Source organism: Mustelus asterias, chromosome 27 (assembly GCF_964213995.1).
Source record: "Mustelus asterias chromosome 27, sMusAst1.hap1.1, whole genome shotgun sequence".
NCBI classification, from domain to species: domain Eukaryota; kingdom Metazoa; phylum Chordata; class Chondrichthyes; order Carcharhiniformes; family Triakidae; genus Mustelus; species Mustelus asterias.
In genome coordinates, this window is record NC_135827.1 from 28,536,266 (window position 1) to 28,556,465 (window position 20,200).

Genomic DNA, 20,200 nt, shown 5'->3' on the forward strand with positions numbered 1-20,200 from the left:
CAAAGCAGGTCAGATAGCTTCTGAGGAGAGATGTACGAGGCAAGTTTTTTACACAGAGGGTGGTGGGTGCCTGGAACTCGCTGCCGGGGGAGGGAGTGGAAGCAGATACGATAGTGAGTTTCAAGGGGCATCTGGACAAATGCATGAATAGGATGGGAATAGATGGATATGGTCCCCGGAAGGGTAGGGGGTTTTAGTTAAGTCAGGCAGCATGGTCGATGCAGGCTTGGAGGGCCGAAGGGCCTGTTGCTGTGCTGTAATTTTCTTTGTTCTTTGTTTTTTGAGAGGCTTCAAGTCAAAAATGACTTCTTCTAAACATGATGCGTTGTGGAAAGACCAGATTTTCAGATGAGGCAGTAAACCTGCCAGTTGTGAAAGATGTAAAAGATCGGACATTAACATGGACTTCAAGTACCTGATTGGGTAATCTTACATTCGACTTGGCTCCAACCTGAGCTCTTATTGGTGTAGGTCTGCCAGAAGCTGACCTATGACGTGCTGAGTACAATGTGTTGCTTGGGGAAAAAAAGACCAGGGAGTTGCTGAGAAACTAAGCTGGATGTGATGCAATCTGATTTATAAAAGGTGACGTCAGTAGCTTTGGGCCAAGACTCAAAGTGGTCCTGAGCCAAAGTCAGATTGTTGTTGAAGGGCAGAAGGAAGATAGCTGGCTCTCACCTCTAATGCTATTACTCTTCACCTGAATGGGTGCAAAAGACTGCCAGCAGTGACTCTTTATAACAGGTCAATCTGAGTTTGAAGAAAATCTTACAAGATAGGTAGTCTTTGGTGTGAAAACTGGCAAGAACATCCAAAGACATGGGTTGCATGCTGAGCAGCAGACACATGTCTGAGGTCTATCACTTGCTGTTGCAAGATTTCACTCCTGTTAAAAAAAACATTGACATTTGCATCTGTGTCAGCACAGTCTGAACATAACTGTGTTTATCTGCAGATTCCGTTTAGTGCCATTTCAAAGCTTACATTGCAATATCCTGCTTTTTGTTATCAACACATGATAATCTGCAACTGCATTAGTACTTACCTTTTTGCGTGCTTTCTTTGGTAATTTTGTTCATGTCCTTATCAAAGCAGACAGCCTAACACCTGCTGAGTGAATAAAGTACCAAGGATTTGCTGTTTGCTATAAAGGTTTTTGAAGAAAACATGAAGAATATCAGAGAAAAGATATTTGAAACTTGGTACCCTTAGTCCCCAGCTACTGACAGGTTTGTCACATAATCTTTTTCAGTGAATTTAGACCCAATACAAATTCCAGTAACTGGAATGACAATTGACAACATGCATTGCATGAAAGGAGAGATTCAGATGTCTTCACTCCCATGTGGTGACAGGTTGGTATTCCTGGGTTGCCCAGGGAGCCAAGACCTCCACCCCGACTGTTGTAGTTATTCTTTCAGAAACTCTAACAATTGCATTTATGTAGCAACTTCCATTGCTGGAATAAAATGCAGCAGCCAATGTGGGAAAACAAGTTTCCACAAGCAATGACCGGAATTCTCCCGAATCGGGACTAAGTGCCCATCGCCAGTGGAAAACCTGAAGGGTCACTCAAAGCAGTGTCTACCAGCTGAGATTCTCCCAGCTGATGGCTGTTAATTTATTCAGAGTGAACAAACCACCAGCCAGCCCCACTGTTCTGCGATCAGGCCACCATTTGTCCTCCTCATTTGTTTACTGGCCCCCTGATGCGCTATCAATAAGGCGAAAGACTACCGGTGTGCCAATACAAGTGTAGGCTTTTATTCACAACAGAATCAGGAGCAGATCCCAACAAATAACCGACCTGGACTGAACAAGGGGGAGGAGACAGCCACCTTTATACTAGGTGCTGAGGGGAGGAACCAAACTGGAAGGGGATGTGTCCAGATATGACAAACACACACAACGGTGGTCCATATAGGACAAAGGCACAACTGAGGTCCACCACATTCACCCTTTCCTTTAAAAAACAACACGGGGGTGAAGCGGAAACAATATTACAAGTCCAGATGAACCGGTGGCTTGATCCGTCGTCGCGATCGCCGTAGTGCAGGTCGCAGAGTCGTCCGAGCAGGGAGTGATGTCGGCCCAGGCTCCGTACAGTGAGCGTCGAGAGAAGGCGCCAGGTGGTGTGAAGCGGACCGATCCGTCGTCCCGTCCAGTCGTTGGGTACTGCGTGGCGATGGCTCCGGCGACTCAAGCAAGCTGTACACAGGGGCGAGAGGAGCAAGCAGTGGCCCTGGTGGCATATGGGGAACAGTGGGAACGGAGCTGGGGGGTGGGGGGCCGCAACAGGCTCTGGGCGCACTACATTGGAGACAGGGACTGAGGGAGGAAGAGGCGTAGCAATCTCCGAGTGGACGACACCAGGGACCGTGGGGCGGAAGGACGTGGTGACCTCAGGGGCACCCGCGGGTGCCAAGTCACGGACAGAAACCGTGTCCTCCCGCCCATCAGGGTACGCTACATAAGCGTATTGAGGATTAGCGTGGAGCAATTGGACCTCCTCGACCAAGGGATCTGCATTATGGGTGCGGACATGCTTCCGAAGCAGGACGGACCCCGGGGACATCAGCCAATCCAGGAGCGAAGTACCCGAGGAGGACTTCCTGGGAAATGAAAACATCCGCTCATGAGGGGTCGTATTGGTCGCTGTGCACAAGAGTGACCTAATGGAATGTAATGCATCCGGAAGGACGTCTTGCCAACGGCTGACTGGAAGGCCCCTAGACCGTAGCGCTAATAGAATGGCCTTCCAGACGGTTGCGTTCTCCCGCTCTACTTGACCATTTCCCCTGGGGTTATAGCTAGTGGTGCGGCTGGAGGCAACGCCTTTGGCGAGTAGGTACTGCCTCAGCTCGTCACTCATGAAAGAGGACCCACGATCGCTATGGACATAGGCTGGGAAGCCGAACAGGGTGAAGAGCGAGGTCAGGGTCCGAATCACTGTAGCCGTGGTCATGTCCGAGCAGGGGAAGGCAAAAGGGAAACGTGAGTATTCATCAATGATATTCAGGAAATAAACATTGCGGTTAGAGGAGGGGAGGGGGCCTTTAAAGTCAATGCTAAGGCGCCCAAACGCGCGAGTGGCCTTTACAAGGTGCGCCCTACCTGGCCGGTAGAACTGCGGTTTGCACTCAGCGCAGACCCTGCATTGCCTGGTAATCATCCGAACTTCCTCGAGGGAGTAGGGCAGGTTACGGGACTTGACAAAGTGGAAAAATCTGGTGACACCCGGATGACAGAGGTCGTTATGGAGGGACTGTAGCTGGTCTAGTTGGGCGCTGGCACATGATCCACGGGGCAGGACATCTGGGGGCTCATTGAGCTTCCCGGGCCAGTACATGATGTCATATCTGTAGGTGGAGAGCTCAATCCTCCACCGCAAGATCTTGTCATTCTTAATCTTGCCCTTTTGCCTGGTGTTAAACAGGAAGGCAACGGACCGCTGGTCCGTAATTAAGGTGAATCGTTGGCCCGGAAGATAATGTCGCCAGTGCCGGACGGCTTCCACGATGGCCTGGGCCTCCTTCTCGACCGAGGAGTGTCGAATCTCAGGGCCTTGTAAGGTCCGGGAAAAGAAGGCCACCGGACGGCCCCTCTGGTTAAGGGTGGCGGCTAGGGCAAAGTCAGACGCATCACTTTCCACTTGGAATGGGATGGATTCGTCCACAGCATGCATCGCGGCCGTCGCGATGTCCGCTTTGATGTCGTCGAAGGCCCGACGGGCCTCCTCCGCCAGGGGAAAAGAGGTCGATTTTAGGAGCGGACGGGCTTTATCTGCGTAACGGGGAACCCGCTGGGCATAATAGGAGAAGAAGCCCAGGCATCACCTCAGTGCTTTGAGGGTAGTAGGAAGGGGAAGCTGCATAAGGGGACGCATACGGGCTGGGTCGGGGCCAAGGACACCATTTTCTATCACGTACCCAAGGATGACGAGGCGGCGTGTCCAGAAAACACACTTCACCTCATTATATGTGAGGTTCAGGAGAGTGGCCGTACGAAGGAATTTTTGTAGGTTGGCATCATGATCCTGCAGGTCATGGCCGCAGATGGTGGCATTATCCAGATACGGGAAAGTGGCCCGTAGCCCGTGCTGGTCTACCATTTGATCCATGGCCCGCTGGAAGACTGAGACCCCATTGGTGACACCAAAGGGGACTCGGAGGAACTGGTAGAGGCGGCCATCCGCCTCAAAGGCAGTATATGGGCGATCCTCCGAGCGGATAGGGAGCTGGTGGTAAGCCGATTTCAAATCGATCGTCGAGAAAACCCTATAGTGCCCGATGCGGTTGACTATGTCCATGATACGGGGAAGAGGATACGCATCTAGTTGGGTATACCTGTTTATGGTCTGGCTGTAGTCAATCACCATGCGGTGTTTCTCCCCCGATTTAACTACGACCACCTGCGCCCTCCAGTGCTGGCCTGGATAATCCCTTCCCGGAGCAAACGTTGTACCTCGGACCGAATGAAGGCCTGGTCATCCGCACTATAGCGCCTACTCTTGGTGGCTATAGGCCTACAATCCAGGGTGAGGTTATCAAATAAGGGGGGGGGTGATCCTGAGGGTCGAGAGACTGCAGGTGGTGCGCGAGGGGCGCTGCAGTGACGGCGCCTTGCAGACGGAGAGCGGGGGATAAGGGCCATCGTACTGCAGGGTGACGCTCCTATGATGGGTGAGGAAATCTAACCCCAGCAGTACAGCTGCGCAGAGTCGCGGCAGCACGAGGAGCCGGAAACGCTCGTAGACTGTGCCCTGTACCGGCAGCGTCACCAAGCAGCACCCGAGGACCTCCACTGAGTGGGAATTCGAGGCCATGGAGATGGTCTGGCTCCAGGGTCGCACGGGAAGGGCATATTGACGCACTGTGCGAGGGTGTATAAAACTTTCTGTGCTCCCGCAGTCGAACAGGCAGTTTTCTGCATGACCATTTACCTTGATCTCCATTATTGACTTGGAGAGTTGATGAGGCTGCGACTGGTCCAGGCAAATCGATACCACCGTCGAATCCAAGAAGAATCCGTCTTCGTCCCTGTCTGATGACGTCACGGATAAAGCTTCCTGCTCAGCGCGTCTTGATGCCAGTCTCAAAGATGGCGATTCCCGCGCTTCCGGTGACCGCATCAAAGATGGCGATTCGCGCGCAGCCGCCGCCTGCCTTAAAGATGGCTGCGCCCGCGGAACACACGTGGCGCCACGAGGCTTCGGAAGTGGCTTTGCCCGGCAGACTTTAGCGAAGTGGCCTAGCTTACCGCATCCGGAGCAAATCGCGTCCTTCGTCGGGCAGCGACACCGAGGGTGCTTGGGTAGGCCGCAAAAGTAACATTTGGGCCGGAACAGCCGTCGCAGTGGAGCCATCGATAGAACGGGATGCAGGGTAGGACCCGAGATTGTGAGAGGCCGCTTCTAACGTTTCAGCCATCGTGGCAGTTCTTCGGAGATCTCGGTCATCTTGTTCCAGCAGGCGCTGCCGGATGTATGTAGACTCAATGCCCGCAACGTAGGCGTCGCGGATCAGGTCCTCCGTGTTCTGAGCTGCTGTAACAGCCTTACAGTCACAAGCTCGAGCTAGGACCCGCAGGGCACGCAGAAATTGGGCGCACGATTCTCCTGGCTGCTGCTTGCGGGTAGTTAGGAGATGTCTGGCGTAAACCACGTTAGGGCTCTTTCGGAACTGCCCTTTTAGGAGTTCGATAGCGTCCGCGTATGTAGCAGCGTCCCGGAAGATTCCATAGACGGCTTCGCTTACCCGGGCGCGGAGCACGTGGAGTTTAGCGTCATCGGTGTCGATGGCCGTAGCGGTGTCGACGAATGCTTCGAAGCAGTCCAACCAATGATCGAATTTATCAGAGGCTCCAACCTCTTGAGGGTCGAATGCTAACTTGTCGGGTTTTAGAAACTGCTCCATGCTGGTCAACTGTTGTGAATAAAATTGATGCGCTATCAATAAGGCGAAAATCTACCGGTGTGCCAATACAAGTGTAGGCTTTTATTCACAACAGAATCAGGAGCAGATCCCAACAAGTAACCGACCTGGACTGAACAAGGGGGAGGAGACAGCCACCTTTATACTCGGTGCCGAGGGGAGGAACCAAACTGGAAGGGGGTGTGTCCAGGTATGACAAACACACACAACGTGGTCCATATAGGACAAAGGCACAGCTGAGGTCCACCACATTAGAGTAGTGAAACATCTGAACCCCAGTGATGCGCGACAATCAAGCACGAGGTACAAGGCTTCAGCGATTGAAGGCTTTTATTGACAAACAATGGAACTATCTAACACGAGTACACCAATCCAGACTGGAGGGGTCCCGCCTGAGCAGAGGGTCTTATACCTCTCCCCAGGAGGCGGGGCCCGACCGGGATGTGCCATAACAACATCCACCACAGGTATATTAATCCCACAGTGTAAACACCCTAACCCAACAACATTATAACAACCCCCACAGTGGCAACACCCTAACTCAACAGTAACATTGGAATAACCCCACAGTGGTAACCAACGATGGTTCACCACACCCAGGGAAAACATAGCTTGATTGATAGCTTCGGTTCTCTGATCTCTTGTGACGACCGTACAATATTTATTTGCATAATACACGGAGGTTTCGAGTGTTTGCAGTTTCTGCTATTGATGCTTGAAAGGGTCTGGATGATTGACACTTTTGTTGATAAAAATTAGTGTTTTAATGAATTGGAAAAAACTGCTTTTTATACATTTTATTATTACTATAGGATTCATTGATGAATGGGAGTGGAAGTACAATATTTTGGCTTGGGGTGAGGATAAGAGTGGCTGGTGGGGGTATACCATGGCATGGGGACTTGAAGGTCCACAGGGGTTGGCTGGGGGGTGTAGACCACCATGGCATGTGGGCATAAGGGGCCATAAGGGGGGGGGGGGGGGGTGGGTGCATACTTTGGTATAGGCACACATTTCAAAGGTTCTCTCATTGCAGACTATGGTTCACAATATCTCTGAGGTGCTGTGAGCTACAACTCCTCTTAAAGCTGGCCCAACTCCATGAGTGGAATGGAGGATTAGGACATACCTATCCCTGCGATGGGGCTAGCCTGGTCTGAAGTACTGGGTGCGGGCACACAGCCCAAACAAGCTCACACCCTTAACAGACAGTGCTGAGAAACAGGAACCCTGAGAATGGGATTGGGATTTCAGAATTGGGATGCATCCCTCCATGGACATCCCCAATTCCATGAAAATCCAGCCTTACAGAACAAGAGTTGATTTAAATTTTGTTCAAAATCATAAACTTGATAGAATAAAAGAGCAGAGATGTTTTCCAGTGGCCCAATCCTCAGTAACCAGAGGAAGTGTTTAAGATAATTGATATGAAAGAAATCATATTCAAAGAATGCCTTTCAGGGCCATCAGATGTCTTAAAGTGATTTATAGCCAATGAAACACTTTTGAAATGGAGTGATGAAGGAACTTAGTTTGTTTCATGGAATCATAGAATCCTACAATACAGAAGGAGGCTACTCGGGCCATCAAGTCTGCACCGACCACAATCCCACCCAAGCCCTATCCCCATAACCTCATGCATTTACCCTGGCTCGTCCCCCTGACACTAAGGGGCAATTTAGAATGGCCAATCAACCTAACCCACACATCTTTGGACTGCGGGAGGAAACCGGAGCACTCAGAGGAATCCCACGCAGACATGGGGAGAAAGTGCAAACTCCACACCGACTGTGACTCAAGCCGGGAATTGAACCCAGATCCCAGGCACTGTGAGGCAGCAGTGCTAACCACTGCACCACCGTGCCACCCCACTGTACCACCATTCTGCCGTGCTTTAGTTTAATTGTATTTATCAATAAGAAACTTGTAAAGAAGGAAACGCAGCAAGTAATTTGCACACGACAAATTTCTACAAGCGATAATTTGATAATCATCAAATAACCTGTACTCTTGAGATGTTTCTGTGGGATAAACATTAGCCAGGAGCCCAGAGAACACTCACCTGATTTCTTTCTTCAAAATCATTCTGTGGGATCTTTTACAAGCACTTGAGAGGGCAGAAGGGCCTTGGTTTAACAGTTCATCTGAAAAACGGCATACCCGACTGTGCAGCAGTCCCTCGCTGCTGCACTAGAGTGAGGGGTGAACCCTACAACAAGAGGCAGGACTGGAAGAATAGATCTACGCGGTGAGTTTACATAATCTGGAGCGCACTCCCTGAAAGGGTGGTAATTAACTTCCAAAGGGGAATTTGGTAAGCACTTGAAGGGGGAGTTTTTCCAGGCTCTGGGGAAAGAGCGAGGGAGAGGGACTTCCAAATAGTTCTTTCCAAAAAGCTAAAGCAAACACGATGGGCCAAATGGCTACTGTAATGATTTCAATGAGCTTCATGAGTTGGACCTGCTGAAGTATAACTCCATAAGACCATAAGACATAGGAGCAGAATTCAGCCACTCGGCCCATCAAGTCTGTTGCGCCATTCAATCATGGCTGATATTTTTCTCATCCCCATTCTCCTGCCTTTTCCCCATAACTTCTGTGATGTGCGAGTGATTCACACGGGAGGCTAGGACGTTCCCGGGAATAAAGGCTTTTATTCACAACAAGATTGGAGCACACTGCTTAACAATACTATCCCAGACTAAGGGCTACTAGGAAGTAGCAGTGACCTTTATACTCCTGTAAGAAGGCGGAGCCAAACGGAGTGTACCACATAAACAATGCTAACAGGTGGAACACCCCAACCCTAACCCCAACAGTAACAAGAGTAACATATGTACAAGTACTCATAGTGGTAATCATCTATGGTTCACCACACTCTGATCCCTTTATTAATCAAGAATCTATCTATCTCTGTCTTAAAGACACTCAACAACCTGGCTTCCACAGCCTTCTACGTCTAAGAGTTCCACAGATTCACCACTTTCTGGCTGAAGAAATTCCTCCTTATCTCTGTTTTAAAGGATTGTCCCTTTAGCCTGAGGTTGTGTCCCTGGTTCTAGTTTTTCCTACTAGTGGAAACATCCTCTCCACGTCCATTCTATCCAGGCCTCACAGTATCCTGTAAGTTTCAACAAGATCCCCCCCCCCCGCCTCGTCCTTCTAAACTCCGACGAGTACAGACCTAGAGCCCTCAACCGTTCCTCATATGACATGAGCTCCCTAATTGAGCCCTGTTAAGGCTGCCCAATCTACAGAGACATATGTCAAGTGTCCATGTCACCAGCACTTGGGGTGGTACTCTATACTGGGAAGTACCTGCCTGAGTATTGCAAACAACTACTGAAGGGACACCAGCCTCTCACAAGTTATTTTAGCCATCTCCTGTGCTGCCTCTATTCTCAGGATGTATGCACACATTGCATCATGTCTTATTCGAGGATTGTTGCGATGCTGCCTTCGGTGGCACAGTGGTTAGCACTGCTGCCTCACTGCGCCAGGCACCCGGGTTTGATTCCTGGCTTGGGTCACTGTCTGTGTGGAGTCTGCACATTCTCCCCGTGTCTGCGTGGGTTTCCTCTGGGTGCTCCGGTTCCTCCCACATGCCAAAGCTGTGTGGGATAGGTTGATTGGCCATACTTAGTATCCCAGGATGCCTAGGTCAGAGAGATTAACGGGGTAAATATGTGGGGTGACGGGGATGGGGCCTGGGTGGGATTGTTATTGATGCGGACTCAATGGGCCGAATGGCCTCCTTCTGCACTGTGGGGATTCTATTACCTGGGTTCGATTCCTGGCTTGGGTCACTGTCTGTGTGAAATCTGCACGTTCTCCCCATGTCTGTGTGGGTTTCCTCCCACAGTCCGAAAGACGTGCTGGTTAGATGCATTGGTGGTGCTAAATTCTCACTCAGTGTACCCCAACAGGTGCTGGAGTGTGGCGACTTGAAGAATTTTGCAGTAACTTCATTGCAGTGTTAATGTCAGCCTGCTTGCGACACTAATAAGTAAGCTTTAAACTTAAAAACATCTTCCCAGCAGAGATACCGCTGACGTCACTTGCACTTTGACTCACTTCAATACTTGACTGCACACTTCCAAGTACCACCCACCCCTCCACGATGCCACGGCTCAGACGGACCCCCATCTGGGGGCTTGTCTAAATGCTCCATCAATTATTGGAGATGCTGGATGGGACTGAAGGAAAGTGACACTTCCTGGGGCAAGCAATCACTGAAGCAGAGAGGTTCGTTCGACAGATGCTTGTTCTGATTTATTTTCCATCTGCAGCTGCTTTGAATTAAAATGCGTCACAATATTGGGGGCAAATGTGGCCCTAAACCTGAACCAATCAAACTCAAACTGACATGAAAAGCACACAGTTACGTACACGGTTCAAATCTGTACATTTAAATGTTTATGTCAGGAAACATGAACCAACATGGCCTGTCATTATTTGATGTGTATATTATTACTTTCAATAGAATATAAGCATTCTGATTTCCGGTTGCTAAAATAAATCTTTTGATCAGGAAAGTAAGGAATGTATCTCCTCCTGTCTACACTTGTGTTATTATTTTAGATTAGACTGCTTCCCCACAGTTCAAATTTCCTGCATCCTGATCAACGTCCTTGAACCCTCTGGGCACCCGTATGACATTTCATTTGGGTGGAGGTTTATTCATCTATATCACAAACATTGAATCAACTTCTCGGGTCAGCCTCGAGTGCTTCTACCGCCCGCAGGAAATGAGATGGGCGCATTTAATCGTGGAGGAGGTGAAATGCCAGATTCACGACCGCAAGATGAAGGTGGGGAATTAAGATCACGGCCGATTGAAGGTGGATTGGGCAACCTGATAGTAAACAACAGGGACTTTTTAGTACATTAGCTTGCCATGCATACTCTCACACACCTTTCTGTCAGATAAAATGGTTTCTTAGCAATTAAACCTACAGCAAGCAAAGAAGCACCTACCTTCAGATTCACACCTCGTGAAAGGTGATATTCTTCCTGATGGATGTGGACTGAGCAGCTTTTCTATCAAACCATAGAATACCTACAGTGCAGAAAGAGGCCTTTCGGTCCATCGAGTCTGCACCGACTATCTAAAAGAACATCCCACCCATGCCATCTCATCCGCGCTAGCTCCATAATCCTGCATATTTACCATGTCTAATCCACATAGCCTACACATTTTAGGACACTAAGGGGCAATTTAGCATGGCCAGTCCACCTAATCTGCACATCTTTGGATGGTGGGAGGAATCCGGAGCACCTGAAGGAAACCCACGTCGACATGGGGAGAATGTGCTCGCCGCCAGACACCCAAGACCGGCATCGAACCCGGGTCCTGGCTCTGTGAAGCAGCAGTGCTAACCACTGTGCCACTCCATGGGGAACTTTGTTGGACCATGGGAGAGGAGGCATTGATACATTGAGATTAGCTGGTGGCAGTGCCAGGGGGATTAAGATATGGCTGACTGTGTGAGAAAGGGGACAGATCGGAGGTTGCTGGGCTAAACAGGGAAGGAAACCTACTGACGTGGTGGAGGAGCATGTGTTACAGACAAGAGAAGGGGCTTTAATTTAAACAGTCCTGATTTCTCCTCTCACCACCTGTCCATAAACAGAAAGGCGATTTGATTTTGATTCCACCCCTTCACCCCACCCCTCCCTTTAAAAACGGCGGTGTATTTGCAAATCCCTCTGTTTCAGTATGATCCTATTGCTATTAATAGCCCTTCACCTGTCGAAGGAGCAGAGCCCTAAAAGCTTGTGATTTCAAATAAACCTGTTGGACTATAACCGGGTGTCATGTGACCTCTCATCTTGTCCACCCCAGTCCAACACCAGCATCTCCACATCAGAGTAATAACCCCACAGCAAGATAAGATGAAATCAATGGGATTACTTTATTTGCACGCACTCAAACATGAGGGGAAGGTCACAAGGTAACTGCCTTTTCACTGATACTGTAACAGAGGGGGAATAGAGAAGGAAAGATGTCTAAGGCAAAGTTCATAGAGTAATAAATTATTGTTTCATCTGAGTTTAGTCAAAAATCAAAGTCCAGTGCTGTATATCCTTCATGCATGTTGGTAGGTTGAAAATTGATGCTGGATAATTCACTTCCACAATGAAATGCACACATTGAATTGGATCTGTCTTGTCAGCACTGGAATAGAAGTTCAGAAGTTCTAGTATGGACGATGTAGCTGGGGGCAGGCATTCAAACATGTACAAAGCCCCTTTTCCAGCTGTTCCTTGGTAGATAGAAGATAGCAGACTGATTTGCAGTACAGCAAGACAGTATAATTGGTATTTCCGACAAGGGGATCATGCCACATGACTTCCACCTCTTCACTTTGGGTTTGATAAAGGGTAGATATTACTTTATCTATGTTCCTGTGATAGTTAATGTTCTAATCACTGCAAATTTGACAGGAAAGTTGCAGGATCTTTGGTCCTGGCAGACTAATTAATTCTGGTGACCAGTTCTGGTTTATGAAATGTAGATGGCCTTTACATAAATCCCTTTGAATTTGGTTTCTGCAGTCCACAGGGGTCATTAGCTTATCCTTAGGCTGTCTGCAATACCAGATGTACCATAGCTTGATATAGTTCCTGGTCTGACCAAGACCACAAGAAACTACAAAGGGCTGTGAATGTAGCCCAGTCTATCACATGAACCAGCCTCCTATCCATTGACTCTGTCTACATCTCCTGCTGCCTTGAGAAAGCAGCCAGCATAATCAAGGACCCCACACATCCAGGGCATACTCTCTTCCACCTTCTTCCATTGGGAAAAAGATACAAAAGTCTGAGATCACAAACCAGCCGATTCAAGAACAGCTTCTTCCCTGCTGTTATCAGACTATCAGAAGGTTATCTAGGATTGCAACAGGATCTTGATCAATTGGGCCAGTGGGCTGACGAATGGCAGATGGAGTTTAATTTAGATAAATGCGAGTTGATGCATTTTGGTAGATCGAACCAGGGCAGGACTTACTCAGTTAATGGTAGGGCGTTGGTAAGAGTTAAAGAACAAAGAGATCTCGGGGTACAAGTTCATAGCTTCTTAAAAGTGGAGTCACGGGTGGACAGAGTTGTGAAGAAGGCATTCGGCATACTTGGTTTCATTGGTCAGAACATTGAATACAGGAGTTGGGACGTATTGTTGAAGTTGTACAAGACATTGCTAAGGCCGCACTTGGGATACTGTGTACAGTCTGGTCATCCTATTCTAGAAAGGATATTATTACACTAGAAAGATTGCAGAAATTTACTAGGATAATACCGGGACTTGATGGTTTGCGTTATAAGGAGAGGCTGGATAGACTGGGACTTTTATCTCTGGAGTGTAGGAAGATTAGGGGTGATCTTATAGAGGTCTAGAAAATAATGAGGGGCATAGATCAGCTAGATAGTCAATATATTTTCCCAAAGGAAGGGGATTCTAAAACTAGAGGGCATAGATTTAAGGTGAGAGGGGAGAGATACAAAAGAGTCCAGAGAGGCAATATTTTCAGACAAATGGTGGTGAGTGTCTGGAACAAGCTGCCAGAGGTAGTATTAGAGGCGGGTACAATTTTGTCTTTTAAAAAGCATTTAGACAGTTACATGGGTAAGATTGGTATAGAGGGATATGGGCCAAATGTGGGCAATTGGGATTAGCTTAGTGGTTCAAAAAAGGGGGTGGCATGGACAAGTTGGGCTGACGGGCTTGTTTCCATGCTGTAAACATTATGACTATGACTCTTATCTGTGACTTTTGAATGGACCTACCTTATATTAAGCTGATCTTTCTCTGCGCTCTAGCTATGACATTATATTCTGCACCCTCTCCTTTCTTTCTTCCCTATGTACTATGAACGGTTAGAATTACTCACTGCCGTTTTTATTGATCTGTCATGAGTGTATGCCTGCCTACCATACGGAAGGCTTACTTGACTATTTGGCACCCAGAAAGACAAGCACTGAACAGCCAGCTTTCTGAACCTTGTGCTTTTTTCTATTTCCAAGCAGCTTTAACAACTTGTTTTGCACCTTGTAAGATTTTTGTGTTGATACATAGAAAGACCAGACACAGCCATGTTCCCTAGCTGTTTGCTAAGAACAGAACACAGCAGCTACCATGGGGATCAGAGGCCAACTGGCTTTGAGTCCACCTAAAGATCCTGAAGGAGTGTTTCCAGTGAACAAGGTTGAACTACTCATTGGACCCTCACAGACCCATCGGCCCGTGGTGGTTCAGGAGCAGATAAGACCATAAGACCATAAGACATAGGAGCGGAGGTAAGGCCATTCGGCCCATCGAGTCCACTCCACCATTCAATCATGGTTGATTTCAACTCCATTTACCCGCTCTCTCCCCATAGCCCTTAATTCCTCGAGAAATCAAGAATTTATCAATTTCTGTCTTGAAGACGCTCAACGTCTCGGCCTCCACAGCCCTCTGTGGCAATGAATTCCACAGACCCACCACTCTCTGGCTGAAGAAATTTCTCCTCATCTCTGTTCTAAAGTGACTCCCTTTTATTCTAAGGCTGTGCCCCCGCGTCCTAGTCTCCCCTGTTAATGGAAACAACTTCCCTACGTCCATCCTATCTAAGCCGTTCATTATCTTGTAAGTTTCTATCAGATCTCCCCTCAACCTCCTAAACTCCAATGAATATAATCCCACGATCCTCAGACGTTCATCGTATGTCAGGCCTACCATTCCTGGGATCATCCGTGTGAATCTCCGCTGGACCCGCTCCAGTGCCAGTATGTCCTTCCTGAGGTGTGGGGCCCAAAATTGCTCACAGTACTCCAAATGGGGCCTAACCAGTGCTTTATAAAGCCTCAGAAGTACATCCCTGCTTTTGTATTCCAAGCCTCTTGAGATAAATGACAACATTACATTTGCTTTCTTAATTACGGACTCAACCTGCAAGTTTACCTTTAGAGAATCCTGGACTAGGACTCCCAAGTCCCTTTGCACTTTAGCATTATGAATTTTGTCACCGTTTAGAAAATAGTCCATGCCTCTATTCTTTTTTCCAAAGTGTACGACCTCGCACTTGCCCACGTTGAATTTCATCAGCCACTTCTTGGACCACTCTCCTAAACTGTCTAAATCTTTCTGCAGCCTCCCCACCTCCTCAATACTACCTGCCCCTCCACCTATCTTTGTATCATCGGCAAACTTGGCCAGAATGCTCCCAGTCCCGTCATCTAGATCGTTAATATATAAAGAGAACAGCTGTGGCCCCAACACTGAACCCTGCGGGACACCACTTGTCACCGGTTGCCATTCTGAGAAAGAACCTTTTATCCCAACTCTCTGCCTTCTGTCTGACAGCCAATCGTCAATCCATGTTAGTACCTTGCCTCGAATACCATGGGCCCTTATTTTACTCAGCAGTCTCCCGTGAGGCACCTTGTCAAAGGCCTTTTGGAAGTCAAGATAGATAACATCCATTGGCTCTCCTTGGTCTAACCTATTTGTTATCTGGTTTCTGGGCGCTAAGGATTAAAATAAATCCCTTTGAAGCATTCACTGGAGTTCCTGTGCTGCTACTGACCTAGCTAGGAACTTAAAGCAGAACTGAGAGGTTAGTGTCACAAGTTTGGCATTTTCTTTAAGGGCCCACGGGTGGATAAAAACAACAGCCACTTGTCCTTATATGGAGCCTTTAAAACAACAGGACATCACATAAGGCAGCAGGGTGGCACAATGGTTAGCACTGCTGCCTCACAGCACCAGGAACCTAGGTTCGATTCTAGCCTTGGGTGACTGTGAGGAGTTTACATGTTCTCCCCGTGTCTGCGCGGGTTCCCTCCGGGTGCTCCAGTTTCTTCCCACAGTCCAAAAATGTGCAGGTTGGATCAGCCAAGCTAAATACGTGGGGTTGTGGAGATAGAGCGGATGGATAGATGCTCTTTTGAACAGTTGGTGCTGACCTGATGGGCCAAATGTCCTTCTTCTGCACTGTGGGGATTCTCTGGTTCTATCACTTCAAAGACACCAAACCACATAGGCAGATATTAGGACAGATGATCAAAAGCTTGGTCGAAGAAAAATGTTTTAAGGAGTTTCTTATAGCAGGATAGAGAGGCCTAGAGATATATTGAGAATATACCCGAGCTTGGGACTTAGCAAATCGAAGGGACGGCCACCAATGTTGGAGTAATTAAAATTGGGCATATACAAGAATAAGAGGAATGCAGAGATCTTGGAGGGTTGTGGGGCTAGGGGGCAATTACTGAGATATGGAGAAGCAAGACCATGGAGAGATTTGAAAACAGGGATAAGAATTTTAAAATCAAGGTGTTGCTTGATCGGGTGCTATGGCAGGTCAGCAAGCACAGGGGGAGAGATGTGAATGGGACTTGATGTGAACAGGACATGGGCAGAAAGAGTTTCAGACTAGTGCAAGTTTCCAGAAGGTAGAATGTGGGAGACTAGCCCAGAGTGCATGGAAATAATCAAGTCTAGGGATAATGAAGGCATGAATGGGGGTTTCAGTAGCAGATGAGCTGAGGCAGGGGTGAAGTCAGGTAATATCACGGAGCTGGAAATCAGTGACGCTACTGATGGTGCGAGTTTCTTTTTATTCGTTCGTGGGACACGGGCATCGTTGCCTGGCCAGCACTTATTGCCCATCTCTAGTTGCCCTTGGAGGGCAGTTGAGAGTCAACCACATTGCTGTGGCTCTGGAGTCATACATGCAGGCCTGATCAGCTAAGGATGGCAGTTTTCCTTCCCTAAAGGACATTAGTGAACCAAATGGCTTTTTCTGACAATTGACCATGATTTCATGGTCATCAGTAGATTCTTAATTTCAGATATGTTTTATTAAATTCAAATTTACCAAGTCGTGGCGGGATTCGAATCCTGGTCCCCAGAACATTAGCTAAATTTTTGGATTAATAATCTGGCAAGAATACCACTAGGCCATCATCTCCCCAAGTACATATTCGGATGCTCACCTTGGATCAGATAAGAGACTGAGGTTGCAGACAGTCTGACTCAGAGCCAGACGGCTGTCAGGGAGCGGGTAGACCTCAGTAAATACGGAGCAGAATTTGGAGTGAGGACCAAAAACAATGGCTTTAGGCTTCTCACTAGTTAACTGGAAGAATCTTCTGCTTATCCAATACTGGATATTGGCTCTCAAGGAAACCCACGCAGACACGGGGAGAACGTGCCTGTGTGAGGTTTTTCCAGGAGCTCCGGTTTCCTCCCACAGTGTTGGTTAGGTGCATTGGCCATTCTAAATTCTCCCGCAGTGTACCCGAACAGGTGCCAGAGTGTGGCGACTAGGGGATTTTCATGGTAACTGAGAGTCGTAGAGTCATAGAGGTTCACAGCATGGAAACAGGCCCTTCGGTCCAACTTGTCCATACCGCCCTTTTTTTAATCCTTCAGTGAGTCCCAATTGCCTGCGTTTGGCCCATTTCCCTCTTTACCCATCTCTATACCTTTCATTGCAGTGTTAATGTAAGCCTACTTGTGACACTAATAAATAAACTTAAACTTAAGAAAGAGAACCAGATAGGGAGAACAATGAAAATGATGGCTGCCATGCGGAGAGGACAAAGAAGGAGGGAAAAAGTGGAGGGGGGCGGACAGAAGGTTTAGGAAGGAATGAAGAAAATGATGGATGGAATGAAAAACTGTGACAGGGAAAAAAATAAGGAACAGAAGACAGAGCAGACTGTGGCATTGGTCAGTGATGGTGGGTGAAGATGCATTTTGGATTTTCAACCATTTTAGGCTGATTAAGGACACGAGTACTTATTACCTTTGAAGAACGAACATTAAAGCTTAAGAAATTGCGCTGTCCAGCAGGGAAAGTGTGTCAGCCACTTTGGAGTGCTTACGAAAAGTAGCTTATGAAGCCATTGCCACAAATAAGTCAGCAACTTCAGCATTCCCCATAAACATTTCCACAAAATCTAGGAGACATTACAGCACCACTTTGGTCATGACAAACACCCTCAAAGCTGGAGAACGTTATCAGGAAAGAGAGCACCAGTGGCTGTCACCTTCCAAGATATTCAATGATCTCTCAGCATCACTGTCAGTAATCAGGCGTGAAAGCTCTCGGTCAGCACAAGGGCCCTGATACATTGCTGGTAATCCAGTCCTTAGGGAAACCGTGTCTATGGGAAGAAGCTTGTTTAGGCATTGAAGTCTGGCTGCTGGCTAGGGAGCCAGTGAGAGAACCACAAGACCATAAGACATAGGAGAAGAAGTAGGCCATTCGGCCCACTGCTCCATAGAACCATAGAAACCCTACAGTGCAGAAAGAGGCCATTTGGCCCATCGAGTCTGCACCGACCACAATCCCACCCAGGCCCTACCCCCATATTCCTACATATTTACCTGCTAATCCCTCTAACCTATGCACCTCAGGACACTAAGGGGCAATTTTCACATGGCCAATCAACCTAACCCGCACATCTTTGGGCTGTGGGAGGAAACCGGAGCACCCAAAGGAAACCCACGCAGACACGAGGAGACAGTGACCCAAGCCGGGAATCGAACGCGGGTCCCTGGAGCTGTGAAGCAGCAGTGCTAACCACTGTGCTACTGTGCCGCCCTGCTCCGTGCTGCTGCTTTACAGGAAGGCCCTCAGAATTAGAAGTCAATCAGGCAGTGGCAAGAACTTCCCCTGAAGTCAAGACCCCAGGGGCGGAGGTCTCACCGAACGAGAGCTGCTGGCCAATCAGAGACCAGCATCTCTTGTGCCACGTGGGAGGCAGTCACAGCGAAGAGAGAAACACCTATCAAAGTCCCAGGATCATGGAGCAAACCAGGCCACAGTTCAGTGCCGGATTTAGACTTGGTGAGGCCCTAAGCTATATAAAGCTTGGAGGCCCCTTGTTAAAAAGTTACACCAAAAGGTCTCACAAAGGTGGGTACCAAAACAGGACCTTGGGTCGCCACAAAAAAATTGAAAACATAGTTATGCCTTTTAATTATTTAATAGCAAGATATTTAAAGTGAAAAATACAAATTATTTTCAAATGAATGCATTTACTGATTACATATTTATCATTTGGCTGGCTTGATCTCTCTCATAGATTTTGGTAATTTTGGTAATTTTTTGAGTTGCTCTTCAAGCTGGTGCTTTCTTTTTCTTTTCTGGTATCCGCTCTTAAATGTTCCCTTCATTGTAAACCTTCTGAAATTTTGTGAGGCCCCTGCGGATTGTGAGGCCCTAAGCTGTAGCTTGTTTAGCTTATGCCTAAATCCAGCACTGCCACAGTTAAATAATCTGGGGAGGAGCTTTTGTGGGTTGGGGGTCATGGGGAAGGGACAGAGGAGGTGAATGGGTGTCGATAGCAAGGCAGGCAGATGGTTTCTCATCCCCCCCCGCCCCTTCCCCAAACCCAGCAACAATTCCCAATGTCGAGTTTCTTTAAAGTTTTATTATTAGTGTCACAAGTAGGCTTACATTAACACTGCAATAAAGTTACTGTGAAAATCCTCCAGTCGCCACACTCTGGCGTCTGTTTGAGTACGCCGAGGGAGAATTTAGCATGGCCAATGCACCTAACCAGCACGTCTTTCGGACTGTGGGAGGAAACTGGAGCACCCGGAGGAAACCCATGCAGACACGAGGAAAACGTGCTGACTCCGCACAGACAGTGACCTTAGCTGGGAATCGAACCCAGGTCCCTGGCGCTGTGAGGCAGCAGTGCTAACCAGTGTGCCATTGTGCCACCTTGATTAGGTATTGAGTGCCTTTGCCTGATGGAGCCCCAAGCCTACCCACCTCAAGGTTCATATCAACGGCAGCAGAAAGAGACCCTTAACTGGCCATTAGTCATGAATTGGCCACTTAAGGGCCTGAGTTGGCAGTGGGACAGGAAGGTTCTTCCCATCCAGAACTCTGGCAGAAGTGGGAGGGTGGTGGGGTTCTGATATACCAGCAGCCCACATGATTACATAGCCCTTCTGTCTCCGAGCTCGCCACCCACGAAAGCACAAGATTCTGCCTTACACTTCACTCACTAGCCTGGTCAAATCATTTGCATTCAGAGAATTGGAAATGAATTCTTAACAATAATGGATAAAAGCAATTCCATGTCAAAACATTGTGACCTGTCTCCACATTCAAGAAAATGGAAATATAGATTGGAAATTTATATGTGGTATTTGTTTTTATTTTCCTATGAGTGGCGAGAAAGGGATGAAATGTCCCTCAGGCCAACATGGAAAGTTGCAGCCTTATCTACCCTGCCTTCAACCCCTCCCTGGGCCCCACCAG